We start from the raw sequence: 21,523 nt of genomic DNA on the forward strand, positions 1-21,523 counted from the left end.
AAAATACAGTTTGTATTGGCCCGTATGTTAAACATTTAGCAAGCGGATCCTTCTCCTGGAACAAAACCTATTGTCTGTGTTTTTCACTACAAAACTTTATTTTCTGACTAACAGAATCTGTAAATAGGCAGTGTGAGATGATACATATTCTCATATATCCATGGTATTCTACCAAACATGGTTAATAATGAATGTGGTGTATGTTTTTCAAGTATTATTAAGCCCTAAACATTAGTCAGTGTGCAATATTTCATCATTCATGCATCAAAAGAACAAGCGAGCATCTCTTTTTCTCCATGTGTCGTGTAGAAACCACTTCCATTAACCATCCATTAAATTCCTGATGAATAACATCAGTCCCACCCTATTATACATCCTGCTTTGCTTAGAAATATGTCAGATTATGGAAGTAAAATGGGTTGCGAACACTATTTGCATGGACTTCAGGACGTTACAACTTTACAAATCCACTAACAACAACTCTCTTTAAAAGGTCTAATTAATAATTCACAATCATAATGTCTTTGAACTCTGCTCATCATCTTTATATTGCTACTGTTGCTAACAGTGACATGGCACACATCATCCCTGTGACAGATCACAAATGGCTCTGTTTTGATATATTGAACCATTATTGACAGCACAATCTGGGACGTCCCATTCAAAGGCAGATTGCAGTTGGCAGGCCAAAGTTATTGTGAACTCCCTAATGAGTCCCGGTCGAGACGTAGAAGAAACTTAGAGACCTGAGTGAATGCAGGATGAGGACAGATATTTGATGCTTGGACACTGGACTGTTTCTGGTGCACTTTTTGAAGCCAAAGGCCCATTGCCTGATGGGATGGAAATGACGAATCATTAAAGGGTCAAAGTACAGAAAAGTAATAACAGAAATTTGGGTCTGTACGATTTGGCGAGAGAAAGGTCTGGATGTGTGCTGTGAGTGTTATTAAAATAATAATTAGAAAAAATTAGCTGGAGTGAGAAGGCCAAATTTCAATCAAAAGAGAAAGGAAAGGCCCCTACAGAAAACGACAGACCACACTTTTAGTTTTATTAGTAATTTAATTAGTTTCAAAGACTTTCCTTTAGTTTGATTGCTATGTTTGAAGAACTTTGTGTCAAAGTCAGACCTTTAGTTGGGCCAGTCACATCAAGCTATTGCACACTTTTAACACGTGCACGAATGGTCATCCATCACCTTAATGTGCATTTTATGTAATGCATAACTCTGTTTGCATAACTGTATGTAGCCATAGTATACACCAGTTACCCTCTGCAAAATAAATGTATTTTATAGACTTAATCTAAAAAAAAAATGACATCACAGTAATAGCATAGTTTTGGAAAATGCGAACTGTCATACAGATGTAGGTTAGTTTGCACCATCTCGGCAACTCTGCACTCCAGTGTGTTCATCTCGACTGAGTGAAGAAAGTTACCAGAAAAAAGAAATGTCTCTGTCTGTATTGCAAGATGACAAGGAACACCCTCTACACCACATGACCACTCCAATAACACCCCCTTGGATCACAAAGCGATTTTATTGGCTTAGCCTTAAAGAACTTTTAAATTTATGTTGTCATAATAACTATGTAAATATAACAAAAAAAATTTACTTTTAAATTAGATGTAACACATCATATTATATAACTGAAGATATGAATGGTTAAATAAAAAATCTGTCTTTTCTGTTTTCTCCAGTTAGCACACAAGCTAAATGGTTAGCCAATTAGCTTAGCATAGTTTCTTCTCCTCTTCTATTTCATCATGTTTCTTATCACTGTTGCCACCTAGTGACTGTATTCTATAGAACTAAGTTGCGGTATGTTTAATAATTTGACAAACTGTTGAGTTTAAATCTTTGTGGTTATGGTTAAGTTTAGTGGTAAGTATATGTGTAGTTCAAGTGTAGCACTACAAACACAGTATATGAATGTGACGTGCAACTGTTGCTAGACTTGAGCATTTCACCGACTCACTGAAGGTGGCATAAGTTGTAGTGGGTGTGCCTTGTAGTAGTCTTGCAGGACACAGACAGACCCTTCTTGAATAAAATCTAATTAAATGGTGTCGTAATCAGACAAGGTATTTAAGGTGAATATTAAATGGAGGTTAAATGTTGAGTAAAATGTACTTCCCTAACCTAAATATTTAACCTAAACCTAGCCAATAGTGTCCAAAAAGCAAATGAGATGTAAAAAAACATACATCCTTATGCAAAACCAATGCCTAAACCTAACCGATACTGTCCTAAATGCAAATGCGACACGAAGAGCACATTTTCTAAAGCAACCACGTCATTTTGTGTCCCTTTTATGACACTTTCTTCTCACTTGTCAGCATGCTTGGCTGGGCTTGAACTACAGTCTTCTGAGTCCAAAGTCCAACACTCTATCAGGTGAGCTACCACTACTAGTGTTTCAGTATCATAACATAGCAGTGTGTTAGTAGTAGTTCGAAAAAGTAGTGTTTATAAAGTCATAATCAGCTGTTGCAGTCGTGATTTGTGTGAACGTGAATACAATGCACAGTTGTTGTAGTGTTCATTTCACCAGGACACTGTGGAGAAATGTAGAACAAGTCAGTTTGTAAATGTAGTTATAGTGACGTTCAGTCTATAAAACTAGGTTGAATCTACAGTCTTCAGCATGTGGCATACTGTTCAAATGTTCAAGACTTTCCAGAAACTCTGTCCTCAATAAAAACCACAATGTAACAATCGTATAACACTACATTTGATCTCAAATGCAATGGCCAAAATGCTCTTCAATGACCTTGTCAAACTAAATATTTTTCTACCATTAATATCCTCAAGTTTACAACTTTAAACAGAGCTTGACATACATGAGTTTTAGTACAAAGCTTAGGTTAATCCTTGCCATGATGAACTCTGCATTACTGTAAAAGAAAAAGGAATGAAATAGGTCAAAATGTGCTATGATTTGCTTTGAAAAATAAATAAATGATAATAATAATAATAATACAAAGATAAAATATATAAAAAGATGTCTTTAAAAGTAGACATGGCTTTCCCAAAACCATGTTTTTGATGCATATCTAGGAATTTGATATGGTAAATGTGTTTCCTTGTAGTTCATGTCTTCTTACTATTTAGATGTCACAAGATAGCACTGAGTGAGATACATGGCAAATAGTAACAGTTCATGAGTTTATAATCTGCCGTTTTACTCGTGATTTGTGTGAAAGTAAATAAAGTAATTGTTGTTATAGCGCCTCTAGTGTTTCACCAGGAAACTGCAGTGATATGGACAACAAGCCATAGAAAAACATTTTTTAAGTGCAGCCTAATGGTCTCAATATTTGTCAAGTGGACAGATATTTTTACTTTATAGGCATTTTACAGTCATATGTGTCATGTATCATGATGTTATCGAGAAAACTGGCTGGCTCTGTGCTAAGCAACATCTAAAAAGTTGGGAATTATAATTTAGGAACCCAACATCTCTGTTTAAAAGGATTGGTTAAACCAAAAATGAAAATTCTCTGATTCTTTTCTCGCCCTCATATCATCTGAGGTGTGTATGACTTCCTTTCTTCTGCAAAACACTTTTGAAGATTTGATGAAAAAGATCCAGGCTCAGCAGGTCCTTAGAATGGAAGAGGATGGTGATTAGATATTTGTAGGTCCAAAAAGCACAGACAGTCAGCATAAAAATAATTCACCATATCTCCAGCTGTGACATTAATGTCTTCTAAATTGAATCGATCACTTTGTGTGCGAAAAAGAATGATATTTAAACACCTTTTAACTATAAAAGATAGCTTCCAGTCATTTGTTGACAAATTGCCGAATTTACCTTTACCAGTTTTTCGTTTTACGAATTTACCAGTGCTCCTGTGACATAAGCGTGTTGGCACGGTCCTTCAACAATGGTTGTGTGTTTGTCAAGCGCCATTGCGCTTATGTTCACGGGAGCGCTTGGGTAAATTCGGCCATTTGTCAACTCCTGACAGGAGCAAGTGATTGATGTGCTTTAGAAGACATTAATGTCACCTGGCATCCAATTAATGAAGAAAATAAGTCATACACATCATAGATGGGATAAGGGTGAGTAAATATCAGCGGATTTTCATTTTTGGGTGAACTATACCTTTAATGTGTTATGTGCCACCCAAAATTAGAGGAATCTAACAATATCGCTCCTGTCTTCAATTCACTGCTGTATCGCAGAAGAGGGGATTGGACATATTATTTCCAGGTGTTTCAGTGTGTGCTGTGAAATTCATTTTCATATACGCCGCTCATCTACACTAGAACATTTTCATCCATCGAAAACGGAAGATGTCAAATACTGCATACTTTGAAAAACGATGATGTTAGGAAACTGAAAGAGTTTATAAACTTCAGATTAGTGATTAGTGTTTTTAAACTTAGATAGATTAGTGTGTATGTGGTCAAAGTTTTCACTGTAGAAGTCATTTCTGCTTTCAATTAAGCATTTGAAAAAGACACCAAATTCAGTTCAAATGCAAATCATTCTTTTAAGTTCGGAACCAAGTACTATGAGTACTAGGTCAATATATTGGTCAATGACGCAACGCTCATTTTTTGTCTTCATTCCCACAAAACATTTACTTGAATACACCTTGACTGTAGTGATTTTTTCATTTTTATTTTGGGCTTCGAAGTCATTTTGATACTCTTTTCTGGGGCTAAATGTCAACTGACAAAGTGGTGTAACTGTCGACAGACAGTAAAGAAAAAAATAATAATAATAAGATTTGAACTTTATCTAAGTTACAACAATTAACAAGCACAATCTGTTTTATCTACTAAGACAAAAATGATTGTTTTGTTCTTGTAAATACTGAATATGCCATTCAAACATTCACAATGTAGTTTGGAAAAAGTATATGAACCCCTAGGATAATGACGTCAACAAAAGCTAATTAGAGTCAGGAGTTGGCAAACCTGGCATCCAATTAATGAAATGAGATTGGAGGTGTGGGTTAGAACTACTTTTTTTGTTACTTTTTGAGCACTCAAACATTTTGAGTTTACTATTCACAAGAAGCATCTGCTGACGTGGACAATGTCTCTCAAAAAAGAGATCTCAGAAGACCTTCGATCAAGAATGGTTGCTTTGTATCAAGCTGGTAAGGTTAACAAATTTATCTTGAAGACCTTAGATAGCTATCTGTCCACAGTTAGACAAATTGTCTATAAATGGAGATGATTTAGTACTGTAGATACTCTCCCTAGAAGTGGCCGTCCAGTCAAGATTAATCAAAGGACACACCGCAGAATGATCAATGAGGTAGAAAAAGAACTCTAGAGTGACAACTAAAGATTTAAAGGAATCATTAGAATAGGTTAAAATCTCTGTTCATGAGTCTACTATACAGAAAACATTAAACAGGCATGGTGTCCATGGCAGAACCCCACAAAGAAAGCCGCTGCTTTCCAAAAAAAAAACCCATTGCTGTGTGCTTGATGTTTGCCAAAGACCACCTTCACAACACTACTGGAAATTTTTTTGTGGACTGATGAAACTAAAGTTGAAATGTTTGGGAAGAACATGCAGCACTAGGTATTATGTATGGGCACTGTATACCAACATGAAAACATCATCCCAATGGTGAAGTACGGTGGAGGGAGCACCATGATTTGAGGCTGCTTTGCTGCTTCGAGGCCTGGACCGCTTGTCATCATTGAGAGAAAAATGTATTCCCAAGTTTATCAAGATTTCCTACAGGATAATGTCAGGGTGTCTGTGCACCAGCTGAAGCTCAGTAGAAGTTGAGTGATGCAGCAGGACAATGACCCTAAACATGGAAGTAAATCCGGTTTTACAAAATGGCTTAAAAAAAGTCCAGACCTTAACCCAATAGTGATACCATGGAATAAATTCAAGAGAGCTGTTCACACCAGACATCCTGAGAGTATGGCTGAACTAAAGAACTGTAAGGAAGAATGGTCCAAAATTCCTTCTGAACATTGTGCAGGTCTAATCTAAGAAATTTTGGACCCAATAAATTAAGATTCTTTAACTATTATATACTTAAGCATCTGATACAATGTACTTATTATGTACATACGTGTTGTTGAATTACACTTACATTTAATTACACCTGCATTTAATTACATATGTAGTTACATTGTTTACCTTCCACCTAAACCTAACCCAAACCCTTACCCTAACCCTTAACCGACCTGTACCTCAACATTAGTAGCAGCAAATGTGAATCTTGTGAGAATTTTGCTGTACAATATGTAGTTTCACAATAAGTACATTGTATTGTATATCATTTAATGTTAATACATAGTAGGTAAAGACACCTGTAAAGTGGGACCGACATATATTTTTTGCCTTAAAATATGTTTGAAAACATTTATTTGTCAGTGATCCATTTAAAGATGAAATTCTAACATTTTGCCATTCAAAAACTTAGACCCAGCCATGTTTACAATAAAGATTTGTATTTGAAGGAAGTTGAATAATTTTGTCTTTTTTCAATCAGAAAGAATGGCGTTTTTAATGACTAACCCTCCCTCAAATGTGAACACACACAGGCTCCTCCTTTAAATAAAATACATTTTGAGACGCCAAAAACAAAGCGATTAGTCATTGCGTTTAATATAATGTTTAATACATTTTTAAATGCGATCTGGCTGGTGTAAAGGCGGTTGAAACAATAGCTCATAGCTGTGAGCCCTTCACACTCCCTGAGCATCTGTAAGTGTCGACAGACTGATAGACATCTATTGTTCACTGCTGAATTGGAGGAAAAACCTAAGTTCTGATGTTTTATTTTTCCCCACTGTACATCCGTCCCTCCCTTTCTGCCGAATCCTTTCTTTTATTACAGGCTGCATAGCTTCATTTCATGTCGTCTCCATTTCCCTTCCCTCTTTAGTTAAAAACATGCACATTTTTCCCTGTCTCAAATCTAACTTGCTGTCTTCAAGATATTTTACAGCCACAAAATACTTTTGCGCATATTGTTACTACTTCTGCAATTTTGTTATATGAAGAGTTTATTTTCTAAGTCTAAGTTCACAGGCCCAAAAGTTCCTAGTTGAAGAAACACTCTTTAATAGCTTAAATAGAAATATAACAGGATTTTTGTTTCTTTAGTTCCAGACTCAGTCCACTGAGTGGCAGTCACACATCATGATTTACACAGCCAAACGCTCATTTGAAGTAGAATGATGTCTAAAGGTACCTCAGAGAGGAACAGTCATTTTTTCCTGTACATACCAAAGACGGTACGGAGAAATTTGCAATAACATTCTTGTCGGACTCAAAGGACTCAGAGGAAGTGGACCTAATGAAGTGTGTGAGAGTAAAGTCTTAGTTTAAGATATTTAAAATGCAGAGGACAGAGCAACCTACATCCTAAAAGTGACTTCTAATATTTTTAATAACCTTGCAGTTTTGTTATGCACACAAAGTCATTTTAAAATATACTGTGGCAAAATGGTTACTTTCAAGTATGAATGCATGAATGTTCTTGCAATAAATAAGATATTATCAAGTGGCACTTATTTAAAAGACCTTTCAAGTGAAACTTTTTCAAAAACATTTAGGTTTGAAAAAAGTAATAGATTCTATTCTAATTTCGATTGTTTGGTTGAATATATCTATAACGATTAAACGCTTCTGAGCCTGTTTCCCAATAACGAGCGATCTTTACTGTGAGTGATTTCGGAACGTTCCTTTTTTTAACATGCCTTTCCCAAAACTGAACTTAACACGAATGTGTGAGGACGCACTTTAAGTGCTACTTAAGAGAGTCGCTGTCCGTGTGACAGTGCTGAAATGTGAATGTATAGTACTGTTCGTCATTATAACTTTATTATATTTGTGTGTAACTTTACAATCATTTGTAGTTTACCTTGCTAATATTTGATTCAAAATATTTTCATGAAAAATTGGCCTAATTAACTACAAATTGCTATACAATAATGTTGTGCAGAACGATCTATTTATTATACACAATCTGCTTCCATAATCATGCGTGCATATGTAATATTTAGTTTTCACACATTTCTCTCAATATGAAAGCTTCCAGGATTAGTGAAGACAGCGGAGGCCCCGTGTATGATCCTGCTAATTACAAGCATTCACTGAATATTACGAGGTTCACCGAGTTATCACGCAGCGCAAAATAAGGAGATGTTTAGAAGATGTGTTTTAGGGACATTCACCAATATAGCGAGGTCTGCTCTTTACTCCCAAAACTGATAATGGTGACAGCAATGCTGCATGTGCGGTGCGACACAACTTGACGTGCTAGTGAGAGCGCCTTTGGGTGTCAGATAGGAAGAGGAGACGAGGATTAGCCAATATACAGTATACAGACAATCAGCCACCACTTTACTGTTACGAACTAGTCCACACAAATAACTTTATTTGTTTACTAATTCATCTATTCATCCATTTATATCTATTTTATGCATTTTGTTGTTATTATTACTATTATTAGACTTAAAAATAAAATAAAACATAGGTATCCTGATATTACATTTTTAGCATAAAGTGTAGCTATAGGTGTTTAATTGTATCAGGTGTAATTTTGCTTTTGTCCTGCAGGTGTCAGCATAAGTCTTAAGAGTGTTTACGATGCTCTTAGCGCTGTACGATTACTCCAGAGCACTCGTTAATGTACGTGGATTTTCAAGTACTATTAAGCTACGATGCTTTTGGGAAATGGGCCCCAAAACTAAGATGAATCGTAAGATGGGTTCTACAATCTACTTAGGCTTATGATGCTTTTAGAAAACGAGGCCTGGTTCTTTAACGCCTCTATCAGTAATTATTTTATTGTTATTATTTCAAAAATACTTAATAAAAACAATCATTTTTGTGGTAACATATTTTAAATGTTCTTATTTTAAATCACTAAAAATGCTTGTCATACTACAAATCCGTGAGCAGTTACACTGATTGAAGACTTCATACTTAAAATAAGTATTTTTGCCACTCAAATGGGGATACTTGTTAGTGTTTAATGTTGTGTTATGTTGAGATTTAGAAGATTTTCTGTTATGTTGGAGTTTTGGGCAGATATACCGATAACTAAGATGTTCGAGACATCATTGTTTTTGATCTATTCATTAAAAAGAGTGTAATTTGTTCATAAATGTAACTGCACTGGACTGCGTTACCTGAAACCATCGTAAGCTTAAGTACATCATAGAAGCCATTATGGTCTCTACAATCTACTTAGGCTTATGATGCCTTTGGGAAACACAGCCTTTACAATTGTATGGCGTGCAACAAGTGAGGTCAATGCAATAGAAAGCAGAGTTATTAGTTTATTATTTCCAGTCCACAAGTCTTTTTCTCTCATCACATACAATTCCAACAGCAAACTCAAAACTTAGCTGAAACTTTATTTTTGCCATGGCACTGTACATTCAGTTTTGAAGCCAGGGCTCCGGAATGAAAGCATAATATCATAGAATTCATGATTTTATGCTTTAATGGCACTGGGATTAAATATTGTCATTTTAAAGGGGTCATTTCTGTCCTGAAGGTCCTGATTGTAACTATTTTGTGTACACAGTGTATTATAGATGTACACAGTGTATTATAGATGTATTATAGGAACTGAGGTTGAAATATAAAAAAATCCCCAAAAATACACACCTTTGGCAAAATGTATGCCGTTGACATTAACTGTTCTGTAATGATCGAAAAAAAAAATATGGAAAAGACAAAAATGTCCTGTAGGTCACACAAGGTTTAACCAGCCAAAAATAACTAGTATATTTGAAAAATGTAAATGTTATAAATGAGAATTCTCAATCAAAACCATTAGGATGGTAGGAAAAGCTGGTGTAGAAATTCAGAACTTTGCACATCCAAACATGTTGGAGAAGTATAGTGTGTGTGTACTGGGAGGGTGAAGGGTGAACTTCCAGATGTGGTGTGGGCAACATGCCTGTTGGGACCAAAACACAGGAACTTCCTCTGACAGCAGAGATTAATCAAAATTCCCAAGGAATCTTTTCATGAAACATTGAGGGACAGCGAGAAAAGTCAAATTTTCCCTCCCACCCCAAAATGCAACGCATGGTAAAACTCACACTTTAGCCACTGAAATACAAATGAACTGCAATCTGCTTTTGTTGCTCATGTGATTTGTCATGATCTGTCTTAAAATGACATTCACATGTGAATAGTGAAGTCTGCCTATTTCTCCATTTTCTCTTTATTACATGTTATCTTCTGTTCCCCGCTGATTAACCTGCAGGAACACCACAGACATGGAAACATTTAAGGTTTCATTAAAGTACTGAAAGTGACCCACCCAGAAATGTAGGCAGTTGTTTTACCATTAAAGCCATTGAAGCCTGCTTTTATGGACTTTAAAAGTCTTCCGGATTACCATATAAACTTTTTTTTTTTTAAAATAACTTAACCAAAGTATTTCTGATCTGTAGAACCAAAAAACCTTGGAAAAAAGATTCAATCATTTTACAGCTGATCCATTTTTTAAAATAGAAAAAAATGGATCAGAATTAAATAGAATTAAATCTAAAATAGTAGATTTAATTCAGAATATGTAAATGAAAACTGTTTGCAGAACCTCTACAGTATTTGAGATATATTAACTTTTCAGTTACCAAGAAAGGAACATGAATGTTTTATGTTATATTATATAATTGTTAAAACCTTAATATTATATTATATAATGTTAATGTTATAATTATTTATCATAACTAATATGTTATAATAAAGTTATAACTATTAATTATAATTAATATATTAATTATATTAATAATTATATTTATTAAAGAATTATAATATGTTATAATTACTGTTATAACAATCTGAGACATTTAATATATATATATATATATGATGAAATATGATATAATTGCACTTTTAATAAGGTTGTACATGTTTCCATTAATTAACACAATAGTGAACTAACAATGAACAATACAGTTACAGCATTTATTAATCATGGTTCATGTTAATATGTACATACACAACATTTCATGTTAAAATTGTTTGAGTTTAAGTTAACATTAGTTAATGCATTATGAACTAACATGAATTAATAATGAACAATAGTGTATGTATACATTAACATAAATATTTATAATACAATTGAACCATATTAATAAATGCTGTTGATTGTGAATGATTCTTAATGCATTAAATAATGTAAACGTATACAACCTTATTGTTAAGATTTCACTTATTCTTGTTTTCCTGTAAAAAAATATCTAAAGATTATTAAAACAATTTTAGTTTAATTGAGAAGTGAAATTACGTAATAATTTAAATAAAATCGAACATAAATGCTTATAGCAAAACTTGATTTAAAGGGAAAACAAGTTTATTTTTTTACTCCCCTGGCAAATAGTGTTTTCTTGTTTTTAGCACAACCCCCCACCTTTTGTTAGATTTCTCTGAAAACAAGACTTCAGAAGAAGAATGACAAACATGAAGTATCTTTTGTTGTCTTAAGGATTTTAAGATATTTCATTTTACCAGAAAATAAGACAAAAATACTTAGTATGAAATTGCTTTTGCAGTGTACTTCATATTCTAAACATCTCATACTAAATCAACGTTCTACATTTTCTGTTCTGATTTTCTAAACCAAGTTCATACTCATTCTGAAATGCATTGTGTAACACTTATTTTTCCAATGAAACGTAACACTCATAGTAAGTTGAGGTATGATAGCAGCTGAAGTTTTTGAATGAATATGAATGCAATATCACTGATGTCTCTCCGCTCCTCCCATTGAAATAACAAGCAGAGTTCAAGGGTATCACACACATAACCTGTCCTCAAAGCAACTCTAGTAACTAAAACCATCTTTAGGACCCCTTTTCACGCTTAACCTTAGCCACGCCAAAATACAATGCCAATTACACATTTTATTTCAATTATCATGATATAAAAGGTTTCATACAGTCAGAGAGCCACATGTGATTCATGCATGTAATAATCTAACAGCCGTGAGTAATTTATTTCACTGTGAGGTGCAATTAGGGGCCACAAAACACAACTGTTGCCAAAGCTCAGTTTGCATTGTTTACTGAGGTGCTGCGCTGAAAATACAAACATCTGCACTTAAATACACAAAGTTTTTTGGTCTAATCAGAGTTACAAAAAATAAAAAGGAAACCTGACTCATATGAAAACATACAGTATCCGATCGATTAACCAGCAGTTTCATGAACGCCTTATCCTTGTGTGTGTGTGTGTGTGTGTGTGTGTGTGTGTGTGTGTGTGTGTGTGTGTGTGTGTGTGTGTGTGCCTAGTTGTGAACTGAACTGGCTTGACACTTGCAGGTAGTTTCTTCAAGACATTATAGTTTAAAGTTTTCCCAGCAGATGTTTTTTTGCTACTTACATAGCAAACGAGGGAATTCGCTATACACCAACAAACAACTGATGCAAAAATTACATTTAATAATTTATGAACGCTTATTAGGTTATTGTAATTATGGAGAACAGCCATCTCCCCTTTTTAAATTACATTCATTTGTGACCTACATTATGACAGTGTGCTCATCACATAGTAACTCCCATTAAAATTTAAAGGCTATTAACAGGAGAGTGATATATTTGCATTTTATTATAGAATGCGTTTTTAATTTTTCAGTCAGTATAATTAGCATTTGACCTAAAAGTGTTGTTTTTTTTATGCGGAATATAATTTAGTTATTTATTTGCATGAATGCAACAGTAATTTGCATGATAAACAGAAATATTATGATTTTTTTTATACTTTATATGAAGAGATTAACTACATAAACAATAATAAAAGTAGTAAGGACTGTTACTTTAGCTTTAATAGCTAATACTACAATGGCTGCAAAAAGCAAGACTTATAGTTTAAAAAAGTCCACCTCTTGATCCCCCAAATTGAAACACGGGAAACCCTTCTCTCTTGACTGGTGTTGACAAGCAGTCCCAGTTGCATATGTCATGTCCAGGTAACGTGGTCAAGCAGAGCTGAAACATGACTGCTTTACTCCCAAAGGACACGTTGCAAGCTCCACGGCAAAGAGGCCCAGGTCAGAGGTCATGGCCGAAGGATTAATTTAGCACAACTGCTTTGCTAGCATTTGTTTACTTGAGTTATGGGTTGTGGTTTTTGGTGCTGAGCCATCACCCATTGATGCTTTGTGGTGCTATGAGGGAACTGTAAATACATTGGATGATTTTAGGCTGTTTTGTGTTGAGAAATGTTGAGTCATTGTCAGGTGTGACCTGGAGCAACGCCTACTTTGAGGCCGACAGCTAATTTCCATTTAGTCAGTTAAGATCAGTCAACATGAACACACTGGCGTTTGAGGTATTAGCGAGCTGGTGCAAAGTTACCTTCATCTGTATGATCGTTCGCTTAGAGACATTTTCCAAGACAATGTCATGCAGTTTTTTTTGGTCTACAAAAGGAATCAAATCAATTCAAATACTCTCTGCCCATTCACTCATGTGTCATCGGCAGCCGAAAGCCATTAACACATCTACCCTTGCAAAAATCGAGAGTTTGTGGCGAACTTGCGGCAAATTGTCAATTGTTACCAAAGGTTTGCTGCAGGTTCACCACTACCGGTGAAGAGCTGCAAACTTCTAGCGAACATTTGTGGCAAGTAACAAGTTGATTTACATGTGAAAGTTATGAGTGTCAAATTTATGGCAAATTTGTAGCAAGCTTGCAGCTAGATTGCCAGAAACCTAGAAAGGTATATCATCATTCTTTTGTCTTTATTCTGCCCATTAAAACTCTTTTATACACCCATCTTTGCAGAAGTATAAGTCTAAACGTAAATTACAATAACAGAGTGTAATCGGCACATATTATGTCCGTGTATAGTGTGTTAACGCATTAGCATCATGAATTCAGAATGTAAACAAGACAAATGAAATGTAACTCTAATTGCCTCCCCCTGAATCGTGGTCAGTCTCTGAATGTTTGCTAAAAGTATGTCATTGCTCAGCTGTTTCAAACTTCTTTTTACCTCTGAACGAAGAAGAACTTCTCCGTAAGTGTGCTGGGGCCTTAATGCGTTTAAATGTATAGTTCACCCAAAAATGAAACTTCAGTCATCATTTACTTGTCTCATCTCCTTTTGCTTTCCACGTTAGAATGTCATCCTGGTTTTTAACTAAATGAGTAAATCATGAAAGAATTTTTATTTTGGGTGAACAATGCTTTTAACTCTTGGTTCTTCCAAATAACTACTTTCAGTCAAGGTTATGGGAGTGTTCCATTTATCCCCATTTTGAGATCATGGGGAGACTTTGGATTAACAAACAGTTATTTTAACCTTGTTTTATTCTAAACCCGTAAGACTTTCTTTCTTATTTGCTACACAAAAGGAGACATTTTCAAAAACTATTCTGCTCACTCATGTCCTACAACGTTGACCACCTCTTTAAGCTTCAAAGCTTCAAAAGTATAATTCAGAAGTCTAATAAATTCCATGAAACTCATGCCTTGTTCTGAAAGCATACAATAAGGTTTGATGAGAAACAAACCATAACCGAATATATCATTTAGTAAAAGCCATTGCTTGTGAGATCGCAAGAACTAGTTTTTTTTGTGTGTGCTACAACTGGACACCACAGAGATATTCACTACACAGAAAAAAGTTGCTTATAATAAGTGGACATGGTGACTGGAGTAGGCCATCCTGTTGGCACGCATGGCCAAATACATTTTGCCAGGTATGTTTTTTACCATACAATGCCAAAACATAGTCTACGGCTTACAATAAATATTTGGCTTTAAATATTTGTTGTTTAATGCCACTAATTAGTGTCACTGTTCTCTGAACCAGAGTATAGTTTGGCCAAACCTGTCTTTCACAGGAAAGATCGTAGTCTAAGGGTTAGAGTGAGGGTTAAGTGACGAAACGCTGAAGGGAGAACTAACGTTGATTGCAAAACAACACTTGAGTGGTCTGCCGATGAAACGTCCTGAAATGATATGCTCAAAATTCTCAAAGGTCCCGTGATCATGTGACGAAAAGTTGGCAACCCTTATTGTCACTTAGTAAGAATCAGTAGTTCACATGACGCTCTTGAAGACACACTTCAAGTGTTCTCTGTTTTGTCTTACCTCAACCATTGAGGTGTAAGGATTCTTAATCAGATCAAACCATTGACTGTCCACCCAGGTCTCCTGGTGCTTGTTTGTAGGGTTCTCCCTGGACTGTTGAGCTCTGTCCTGGCCTCTTTCCCAAACACTGTTCCATTGTGCCTGCTGAGCACAGGGGTTTAGATTACACAGAAACTAGAGCTGTATTAGAATGCAGCGTTCCTGAACTCACCAGAGGACTCCAGCCTCTTGTTATGATTTCCATCAAGGTTTGTCCGAGCTGGCAGGAGTAGAAGGCAAGCAGAGATATCTTCTCTCTGAACATACCCACCAGTGACCACACTGATAACCCTCTTTTCCTTTTCATTGCTCTTTTATTGCTCAATGCTTTCTTTGGAGTTGCTGTTCTGCAATGTTGGTTGCTTTGAGATGCAATTATACCAGTACCAATTCTTTTCATGTGTAAATTATAATGCTTTTAGGGCTAGCAATTTAAAGGCCAAACCATTCCTGACTATCTCTTGGTTGTAGAAGACATGAAAATATCTAAAAAAGCAAGCGGGATCACATTACAGATCAAAGTAAGACATTTTGATTGAAACTGACTGCATTGGGGGAAAAAGAAAAACCTAATAAGTGCAAAATTTGGGACTGCCCCTTGCAATGTCTAGGTTTTCTGGGACAATATCATGCTGGTGATACAAGGATTTCTTTGCAGATTGATCACACCATAGATTTGGCAACCGTAAGGTTTGCTGCTGAAATTGGTCTTTGCTTACCGAAATTCAAATAGCTGAAGTTGGAAGTGTTGCTAAACATTTGGGCATGTGTGAGTTCCAGTTTCCAGGTGTAATGTCCACAGAGGGGCGACAAAAGCGAGCTGTAAATTATGTTATACAGTCAACCTGAATGCATATTGTATTAACTAAACCTCCTAACCCAACCCCCAAACCTAAACCTAACTGTTAGGGGAGTCAAAATGCAACATCTGAACCGTGCTCACTATTATTTATGTTTTAATCTCTATTAATGAGATAATACATTTGCACAGAAGTACGTAAATGGACCCTGTTTTGGTCTCAGTACTTTCATGGTCAGGGTTTGGATTAGGGTTTCAGTTAGGGATAGGAGTGTATTGATGTAATTACAACTCAGATGTTTCTGAAAACCGGATGCGTTTTGCATGTCACGTCTCACCCATTCAAAGAAGTAAATGAAAGACTGCAGTTATGGTCTTATAACCATTTGTAGTAAAAAACCATTACATCAGTAAAAGCATTACCACAAAATTCGCCATGGTTTTATTACAGTTTGACCATATTTTAACCATGACAGTCAGTCTTACAATATTTTAACCATGACAATCGTGGTAAAACTAACACTCTATACTCCTAATATGTAATAATAATTACTTTTATTATTACTATGGTTTTACCATGAATACGGTCACTTGTAAAACCATGGTACATTTTGGGGTTACTATGGTTTTACTACAACTACAATAGTTCAACTATGGTTATTGTAGTAAACCCATGGTTAACTTTCATAAGGGATGGATAAAGCCATTGCCAGGGAAGGCAAAACTTATTGCAAGAAACAAAAAATGTTTTCTAAGGGAACGCAAGCTATTGCGAACTATTGCGAGGGAACACAAAACTATTTCAGAAAATAAATTACCCCCCTGTCCTGTAAGGGCCTTTGAAGAAATCACAGGGAAATTATAGGTTGTACAAGACCCCAACCCTAAAACTACCCCTGAAATCTGATGCTGGAAAACATCCTTGGCAAAATCATGGTCACTGTAAAACCATCACTTTACCATGGTAACGCCACAGTACTTTGCTTCTATGGGGCAATAAAAAATGCAGTAAATGTATACATTGAGGGTGATTTAGTAGGGAAGAGCCTGACAGAGATTAACAGCTCATTTGCAAACATGCCTCTTGGGAGTACTCGAGACATGAGCAATGGCAAATATCCACCTGCATTCACAGCAATACACAGGTTTGATGATGACAGTAATAAGAGCCCAACCAGCCAATCTTACATTAGTCAGAAGAGAATTTATCTCAGTGTCCAATGATTAAAAAGCGCTGTCCACTTTGTTGTGATCATTGTTGACAAATCAAAGTTTCCAGTTAAGCCCAGGTCTCGCTTGAAGAATCCGCAAGAGAGATGAGGGATTTTTTCCTACTGTTTCTAGTGGGATTCAGTTGACAGTTTTTATAGATGAACTGTTAATCCATAGTCTCCCCATGATCTCAAAACTATGGGGTAAACTGAACACTCCCATTACGTTGACTGAAAGTAATTCGTTCTTTGGAAGAACCAACAGTTTAAGGCGTCATTCACCCAAAATGAAAATCATGTCATGATTTCCTAATTTCTATAAAAATAGTTTGATTTTCTTCCTTGGTACACAAAAGGAGTAAATCATGGCAGAATTTACATTTTAAGGTTATTTAGCTGAAAGATCTGTACTCTATGGCTTTATTCCGGCAAGCAATTGTTTCTAAATTATTTTTGTAAACTTTTTTTAACACTTGCTGAGTGATGCCGACCTGATGCCAGCACCAACCGTCAGACATGGGATACTTCTCTGGACACTGCATAAAACTTGGACTTAAGATGAACCCCACACAAAATTAATCTGCCACAAGTTTACAGTCGAACTGCAATGTACCTTACTAACCTCTGCATGCATCACCTAGTTCAAAGGATGGACTGCATTCTTAAAATGAAACACATACAGTAGATAATAAATTAATTGCAGCCTTCATCATCCAAATGACCAAGGACAATGCATCTGTTTGCACTTCAGCAGTTAAATAAGAATGCTCATTTTAAACCATGACTTGCACTGCACAGAAATAACTCATATTGGCATTATATTCATGTTGTTTAGCCAAAGGGGAACTGACCCCCACAGTGAGTCTGGTTTCCTCCAAGGTTATTTTTCTCCATTAACCAACATCTTATGGAGTTTTGTGTTCCTTGCCATGGTCGCCTTCAGCTTGCTCACTGGGATTCTAAATATACATTTACAATCATGTTTATTTTTATTAAACCACACTACTATGACTTGAATACATTACTACATTTCAGCCTTTTCTGTTGAAGCATAATTTTCTGTAAGGCTGAAAAATGACTTAACTTGACATGAAATCCACTATTTAAAAACCTGATCCATACCACTTGCATATGTGGAATTCAAATATAAGCTTTATTGGACTGTTTTTCAATACTTTTTTGTTGTATTTCAGGACTCAAGATATATGTAACATCATATAAAGTGCACAATAATATGTGTACCTATTGAAAAATGCTTGTTTTCACTCAGTATTTCCTCATATAGTAAACTTTGTGACATGCACTATGAAGAGAGGAATGAGTGCGAGATCAAGTCAGTGATTTTGAACACAGCATATGTATGAAATTGTAAAATCCCTCAATCTCTAAAGTTCTCTAATGTGCCTAATGAGTGCAGCATTGCTGTGAGATGTCATGAAAGACATCAGCAGATGAAAAGTACCCTTGCAAAAAATCGTACAATCTTGAAAACTAGCCGCAAACTTGCTACAAATTTGTCACTCATTATTTTCACATGCAAATGAGCTTGTGATTCACCACAGATGTTTACCAGAAGTTTGCAACTCTTCGCCAGTAGTGGTGAACCTGCAGCAAACCTTTGGCAACAAAGCTCATTTGCATGTGAATATGATCAGAGATGAATTTGCGACAAGTTTGCGGCAAATTTCCCATGAACTCTCGATTTTTGTAAGGGTATCCAGTTTTCCGTCCTCTCTTTCAACACTGACGGCTATTCTCTCAGTTGTTAGAGAAAGACTCTATTTTCATTCATTACCATTACTAAAGCAACTAGAGATGTAATGACGTATCAGCCAAACATCGGTTTCAGACATCAGCCAAGTGTTTAAAAACAGCCGATGAGCAGGCGGATTATTTTCTGTCAAAAAATTACGTTAATATTTAGATTATTTTCAGAGTTGTGCAAAAATCTGTCAGTTCTAACTAAGATACTGGAGACCTTGATAGGAAACCAACTAAAGGACTATTTGGAAAGCTGTCTTTTAAATAATTTTCAATCAGGTTTCAGAAAGCATCATAGTACCATAACTGCAATCACAAAGGTAGTGAATGATATTATTCAGTGTCTTCATAAAAGATAGATAAAATAGATCTATCTAATGCTTTTGATACAGTGTATCACAATTTAATGCTACAAAGATTGATTAAGATTGGATTGTCTGATCAAGCAGTTGGATGGTTTATTAATTATCTTGCAAAACGCAGATGTTTTATCTGTTTGTAATGGGATCCCACAAGGTTCAGTGTTGGGTTCCCTAGTGTTTATTGTTTATATTAACAATTTGGGATGTAATGTTCAGGATGCAAATTTTCTTTTGTATGCTTATGATGTGGTTCTTGTTTTGTTTTTACATTTAAAACTGCTTTGGAAAATGTACAGTTAGCTTTTGAATAAATAGAAATCCAACTTCAATATTTAAAATTAGTTTTAAACCCAGACAAAACCAAATTTATGATTTTTACTAAATCAAAAATATCTCAGAATGACACATCCAATAAAGACTATTTAAGGGGCTGAAATTGAGATTGTGTCCACCTTTAAATATTTAGGTATTTTTATTAGATAATAGCCTGATGTTTAAACCACACATTGATAATTTGATGAGGAAGTTTTAGAAATAATATAAAAAAACTTGTTGCTGCTACTTATTTACCTGCATTATATTATGGAAATATTGTATGAAGAAACGCTTTAGCTTCATCATTACATGTGCTCGACACAGTTTATCATAGGGTTATTATATTTATTACAGGAATCAAGGTTTAACTCATGATTGTGTATTATTTGCAAAGGTTCACTGGCCTTTGTTAAATATGTGTAAGCTGTTGCATTAGTATGTATTTATTTATAAAGCACTGGTTGCTTTGTTACCATTATATCTTATAAATTGTTAAAATCCAGAGCAATTTACATTACAGCTTATGATCAGAATATTTATTACATACATTAGTACCTAAAGTGAAAACAGAATTTGGAATGAATACCTTTGCTTTTGCTGTTCCCTTGTCTTGGAATATTCTTCAGCAAACTTTGAGACTGCAATGATTGCCTTTTAGAAGAGATTTTAGGAGACATATTGAAGATTTATTTATATCAGAACTGAAGTCATTATCAGTGTGTTAATGCATAGTTAGGCTTACTACATCTGTGCCTGTATCGATTGTCCCTTGTTTTAAATTGTATATTTATCATCTAATTGTTTTATGCAGCCATTATGGCCAGGTTTCTCTTGGAAAAGATATTTTTAATCTCAAGGGATTAACCTGGTAAAATAAAGGTTATAATAATAATATTCATGAATCCCTGATAGCAACCAAAGTAGATACATCGGATATTGAATGCTTGTCTGAACAAACAGATTATATTTCTTCATCATTTGCAAAATTACGGTTTGGACAGACCTACCTGTCGAGTGAACAACCCCTTTCAAAAGGTTAGCAATTTTTTGTGGGACCAAACGGAAGTGTGCAATGTCTGAAATCTGGACATTGGCAGACAACCGTTTAATTCCACTCTGAAAAATAAATCAATTGGATCAGATTTTTTACTTTTACTGTATTGGAATTCAGGTTTTCATGCTAAACCTTGTTGATTTCATTGCAACGTCTCTTTCTTTGCATGTAGGGACGAATTCTTTCTTAGGCATCGATGCCAGTAAGTCAAACAGAAAGGTTGTAGTCCGCCTGGGGAAGTTGTTTAAATTTTGCTTTTATTCATCCTAAGTAAAGTGTGACAGTAAATTGCACACTGTCTTCAGGGTCAAATTTGCTGCGCCTCTCAGTTTCAGACAACAAAATGAAGCCATTTGGATCATCAGGATGTTTTGTTGATTGTCACTTAATTGATACCAGATCCACAATATACTGTGAACCATTCTAAAATAATACAGTCCATATGCCCATATCATGGTTTAACTAAAGGCTTACATTTTCGAATTACACTCTATAGTCAGGATGTACCACATTGTTGGAATCCTCTGGGTTGGTAATGCTATAATATTCCAATATATTCCAATATACCAAGTCTTCTCAAGGAATACTGTACCAGCTCATTGGTCTACCCTATTTGGGACCCATAGTAATCTACTGGTTAAGGAGCAGTTGTTAACCTGTATGGAGGTTAACTCCCCAACATTTAATATGTTCAGAAGGATTTATTTTGTACCACTGTGACCTCTTACCTCCCAGGTGCCATAAACAACGGACATTGTGCAGACACCTTGAAAAGCTTTTCAGAGGGACTACTTTAGCTAAAGTCATTCACCGATTTGACTAGTCACATGTTTCCCATTGAGAGCACTTTAATTCCATCGTTAAATATTTCTGTAAGCCTTTGATTCAAACCAGAGACTATGGAGTACTCCTTC

The sequence above is a fragment of the Xyrauchen texanus genome, chromosome 50 (assembly GCF_025860055.1).
Source record: "Xyrauchen texanus isolate HMW12.3.18 chromosome 50, RBS_HiC_50CHRs, whole genome shotgun sequence".
NCBI lineage: Eukaryota > Metazoa > Chordata > Actinopteri > Cypriniformes > Catostomidae > Xyrauchen > Xyrauchen texanus.